Source organism: Hyposmocoma kahamanoa, unplaced genomic scaffold (genome assembly GCF_003589595.1).
Source record: "Hyposmocoma kahamanoa isolate Upper Pololo Valley unplaced genomic scaffold, ASM358959v1 80, whole genome shotgun sequence".
Taxonomy (NCBI): Eukaryota; Metazoa; Arthropoda; class Insecta; order Lepidoptera; family Cosmopterigidae; genus Hyposmocoma; species Hyposmocoma kahamanoa.
In genome coordinates this window covers 7,363,778-7,369,355 of record NW_020654051.1, presented here as the reverse complement: position 1 = coordinate 7,369,355, position 5,578 = coordinate 7,363,778, and the positions used below count along the sequence as shown (strand labels likewise).

Below are 5,578 nucleotides of genomic sequence, written 5' to 3'. Positions count from 1 at the left end.
AGCAAAGAATGTAATATGAGAGGACCTGAATATTCAATATAATAATAGTAAATTTCCGCCGGAAGTAAAAAATGTTCGAAATTCAAATAAACAAGATGGCCGCCATACAAATTTCAAAGCCTCTTATCACGGAAACTATTAGAGATAGGTAGGAGGTGCTCGAAGGAATGTCATAGAGACTAATAGTGGTCAACTGCCTGGGTTAAAAAAAAAACAAGATGGCGAATTCAAAATGGCGGCCGAAGAAAAACTTGCTTCGATTCGGCTGAAAATTGGTATGCCTCTAGAAGTTGGATAATAATTTGTGGTCAAAATTGGTTTTTCGCCACTTTCAAATATGGCCGCCATGGAAGCGTTCGTTGGCGGCAGAAAATAAAATGCTCTAATCCCTTTGAAAATTGACATGTGTGAGTTTCTAGGAGTGCTTGATAATAATTTGTGATCAAAAATGGTTTTACGCCATTTTTTAATATGGCCACCATTCGACAACTAATAAAAATTAGCTCTAATTCAACTGAAAATCGATATGTGGGGATCTCTATAGGTGTTTGATAATAATTTGTGGTCGAAATTTATTTTTCGCCTTTTTTCAATATGGCTGCCATACAAACTTTTTAACGCCAGATAAAAATTTGTTCTAATTCGATTGAAAATGGCATGGCTTCAATCACAATTTGGGGTAAAAATTTTGTTTATGCCGTTTTTCGATATAGCCGTAATTTTTTATGTAAATGGCTCCAAAACAGCTATATATATTTCTGGCTCCAAAACAGCTGCAGAATCAGTTAAACATTATCTCTAGACAAGTACAAGGACAATATCTAGCCCCTGTGGACGCAAACAACATTAAGGAGGTATCCAAGATTTTACGCGTTAAGGCAAGAGTGACGGAACAATATGTCATAATCGAAGTGAAAATACCATTACTCGGAACAGACAGCTATGAACTTAACAAGGTCATACCCATACATCAACATAGAAAAAACAGATATGTTCACATCACTCCAGCCGCAGAGTATATTGTATTTAATTTAAGAAAAGATACTTTTATGTCGCTTACTGAATTGGATCTACAAAATTGCATCAGATACAACGAACAGAAACTTCTATGTCCGTTAAACAGCCCCCTATACGAATTAAGAGTAGATCAATCAATATGTGATGTCAAAATAATTTCATTCAATAATGAATGATAATAGCAAAGAAACTTATTATCGGAGCGAAACAAAAGATTGCGCCGACAGGTGGTTTAAATTACAAACCCGAGATACATGGTTGTTTATATGTTGCGAAGAATGCAAAGTTCGCATTTTGTGTCCCTCGGGAGCGGCGACTATATGTCTGCAATACAATGGCCTTATCAGTACAGGTCAAGATTGTGTTTTGAAAGGTGACACCTTTACCATACAGGGACTTCATGACTACATTAGTCAACTCTATACAGGAGACTACAAGACAGGAAAATACTTCCAAATTCAACCCTAAACACATTAGTCAATTCTTCAATAGCACGCATACCATTTGTTGTCGAAAGCCATAACATTACAAAGAAAACGTTGCAAACAAAAGTCGCGGGAGGATCCCTGAGAAAACTTGCAACAGCAGCAGCTTCCCACAATCGTTGTCACCGCACCGCCGCCGCCGCCGCGACGGTCCGACGAACCTGGATCAGCGGATAAGACCACTTCTCCGTTGGCAAAACAGGACCATCTGTACATTTTTATGATTTAAATTTTGTTATTTTAGTATATACAAGTAAACCCGCACGATATCATGTGTATTAGATTTACGCTTACTGCAGCACCACACTGATCGGTGTATATTTTGCAATAAATGAATTTTATTATTATCTCGTTCGGACACGGTCGATTTATTTACATTATTTAAAAGTATTCCAATCATTTGCATTGCAATTTGCATCTCTCTATCTCCTTGCATCGTCCTACTTCCATTTACATACATCCTGCAGTGCAACGTGTGTTAACTGCACAAAGAGGTTTTACTCTTTACAAAATTTAGAAATATTGCTTATATGTATAGGAGAGATGGTAATTTCGTCTTCGTCTTTGGAATAAAAGCTCATCGCGGAAACCGTTATATAACATTTTTTTACATCCTCTAATAAGGTTATAATAATAGAAATATATAGATTTCTATTGTTATAACCCAAGATAAGATATTATTAATCAAATATACTTTTTTTCATCTAGCACCATTGACTTATGTAGCACTTTACGTTGTGCATATGGTTTACTGCAAAACTTTGTTCATAGAAAATAAGAGAAAAAATGCTCAAAATAACTAAACTTCGAAGGTGGAGATTAAATGAAAATAAATAAGAAGTGTAACTAGGGTTATTTATAATTTGAGTCACCAAAAATAATGGAGTGGCCATATTGTAAACAAACAAGGATTTGAAAATAAACTTACACTTCTCTCGGTTGGTCATACTAAAGTCTAATTATTTATCTTATTTTCCTTTGATTATAACCAAAACAGAATGGGACCATTTTTCTGAGCTTATAGACAGGAAGCAGGATGAAACTGATAAAAAGCCAATATCTGACAACTATGAAACGTTCGTAAACATAAAAACAGCATCGAGGCTGAGCATTCCTAGAAGTTGTCGTAACTCGTACCTATATCCTGGGCCTGAATAAGGAATCCGCTAAGAGTCTAGCTAACTATGAGCAACTGTACACTAAAGACCCATTCTTTCCAGACCAACCATTAGGGACTCCTCAGAAGGAGACCCTGACGGCTGGTAATGAGCTCTTGCATATGGTCAGTCAAAGCCAGAGAGAAAAGTGGATGAATGGGTGATTCCTGTGTACCATTTTGATCTCACCATACAATCATTATAAGACGAACTTTCTTGTAAGACAATTCCTATTTCATAATGGCATCATACAAAGACTTCGTGTAAATTTCTGCATATTCCCATGACCCCACCCATGAATTACTTGGTTCTACTCTTTGCGTCAGAGCAGATACAGGCTTAGGACAGTTGTAATGTTTCCTGGTCACAATATTAACACCTTTTTCTTTTTCGTAGAGTTTCTCACACAGAAAACAAACAAACTTATCTTGCCTTTTTGCAGCATCTGTTTGATATGGCTTTGCTTGAAATTCCTCGATAAGCCTTCGGTTAGAAATCTTTCCTTCCGTTTTGTGTTCCAGATATTCTTCGTACAATTTGTCACTTTGCATTAATTTGTCAATGTGCGCTATTAGTAAGTTTGGTGTAGGAAAGTCTTCAAGGAGTATTGCGGACTTTTCATTTGGCAGCCAGTCCCTTATCGTGGAAGATCCAAAGTAGATAGGCACCACACCTACATGGATCGCTCGCCAAAACTTCTCCGTTATATAGTCATCACAAACGCCGCTCTCAATTGCTACCACGAATTTGTACTTTGCTACAAATTTAAGAAAATTTTCCTGTTCAAAATCATGCGAGTAGTCTTCGTCATAGCCCCGTAACCCAAATGGTAACGCGCGGTTTTTTAAGCAACGACCGTATGAGTCAATCCGGTAAAATAGTTTAAGATATTTAATCAATTTATCTCTTTCGGTTGGAGTATCACAATTGGATTGAAGATACAATATTGGAGCCAATTGACCAAGTAGAAGATTTTTTATTTGAGTTTCCACGAAATATCTGGTACTTGTGACGTTCTCCAAAGATATTATACTTTGTAAAGGGAACGGCACATCGCTATATCTGCTAAAAGTGCTTGAGAAATTGAAAAAATTAAGAGCCTTTTCATGCGACAGTTCCATTATATTTTTTGGAGAGTCGTCGTAGGTTAAAGCCCATATAACCTTTTTAGGATTTCTTGGTAACGGCAAGCCATATAAAATAATATGGCTTGCGTAAAAAAGATAAACACCTTCCGTATTTGGAGGTAGCATCATATTGCCAAAATATAAGTCACATTTCGGGTCACACATTGTTACTTGAGTCCTGTGACTGCTTTCAGTCCAATAAATTATAGTAGGGTTTTTCAAATGACTTAAATATTTTCTTGGAACGTCCTTCTTTGGAATTAAGTTTTTGGTATAGCTTTTTTGGGAAACGTATTTATATGTAACTAATCCCCAAATAATTATAAACACATTCAACAGCACAATTATGGCCAAAAATTCGTAGCATGATATCCGAGCAGCTCTCTTCAAAAGTCTTCTACACACTTTCCTATAGTTCATTTTGCTGCATCGAAACCAAGGAACCTATAATGACCAATTGCCTTTAATTCTAAACAATCCGAACAAAGATGATAATATGTGATATTTTTCATACGAATGAACACTTGTCAGTGTGATTAAACCTTAGACTATGGAAACTAATTTTTTTCCATCCTCTAAGGATTAAACAGGTACAAATTTGTGTAGTTTAGTGAAAAACATAAACTAAAATTATAAATTTACCTATTCTTACTTTTGAATACTGTATTTCTGTTTTGATTTTTATTTAGCTTTAGTCGCACTTCCCTGATTCTGATCGTTTTTAATTTCTATTATTTCAATTATTAAGTTTCCTCGTTTTACAATGGCATAAACGCAAACCGCGAAGTTCCAAGATCAAAAGTACAAAGTTGTTTTTAAATAAATTCATTTCTGACTTAGGCTTTATTTTTTGCCATCCTGGAAAGGAGCATTTTGTTTCTCTCTGACATTACCTTTGGGGATGGAATAAAAATAAAGGAAGGCATGTCGCGGTTAGGCTCAACTCACACTGGTGTAATCGAAGCGTCTCTCGCGTCGCGTCCTGTTTTTCAACTACAATGTATGGCGACGCGCGTCGTTGCGCGACGACGCTCGCATTAGCACGCCCGGATCACAGAGCAGGACCAGTTCAGAGACTTTTGAAAATTCGTGAATGGCGCTCGTGCTCGACTGTATACAATGGTTGATATCGATCTTATTATAATTGCTCTTATATTTGAAGCTAAAGAGGAAGAAACTGAAATTATATCAGAAGTCGAAGGGAGAAAAAGAAAACGAAAATTTTGGGTTCGAGTTATGGAAAAAAGACGTATACTTGGCGAATTCTAAATACTTTGTAGTAACAATTTGTGCCGGGACCTATTATATAAACATTCATATTTTTGGATTAACTAAATTAATTTTTCGTCGTGATCCATTGTCGCGCACTCATCTCATCGCAGTTCGGCACTGTGCCACGTCTGGTGTAATCGGCGTCTGACACCTCATTGCGCACGAGCAGCGTATTTAACCGCTCGACTTTAACCAAGCGTCGACGCATGAAGGCGCGCGTCGTGGAGCGTCGACGCGCGATTCCCTATTTGCATAACACAAATTCGTATCTTAATAATGGGACAGTAGAGATGAATATGCCATAGGCAAAAAACATGAAACCTCGCGATGCTTCGATTTTCCGTCAGTGTCAGTTGAGCCTAGCTTTTTTTTATCAATTTGTAAGCTTGGTCTTACAACTCTAAAACAATCCGAAATTCTCGTAAAGTTATTTTTTAAAGCGTTACCGATAGGGCAAAGTTTAACGCCATATAGCCCAATCTTAGTGAATTTTTCTTTTGTTACGAGCATACGATCGTTG

The 5,578-nt window shown here is 36.9% G+C and overlaps 1 pseudogene; it reads right to left on the bottom strand.

Annotated features, from left to right (window-relative positions):
- Positions 1-2,395: 2,395 nt before the first annotated feature.
- LOC113233900 lies at positions 2,396-3,939 on the bottom strand (annotated as a pseudogene).
- Between the last annotated feature and the right edge of the window lie 1,639 nt (positions 3,940-5,578).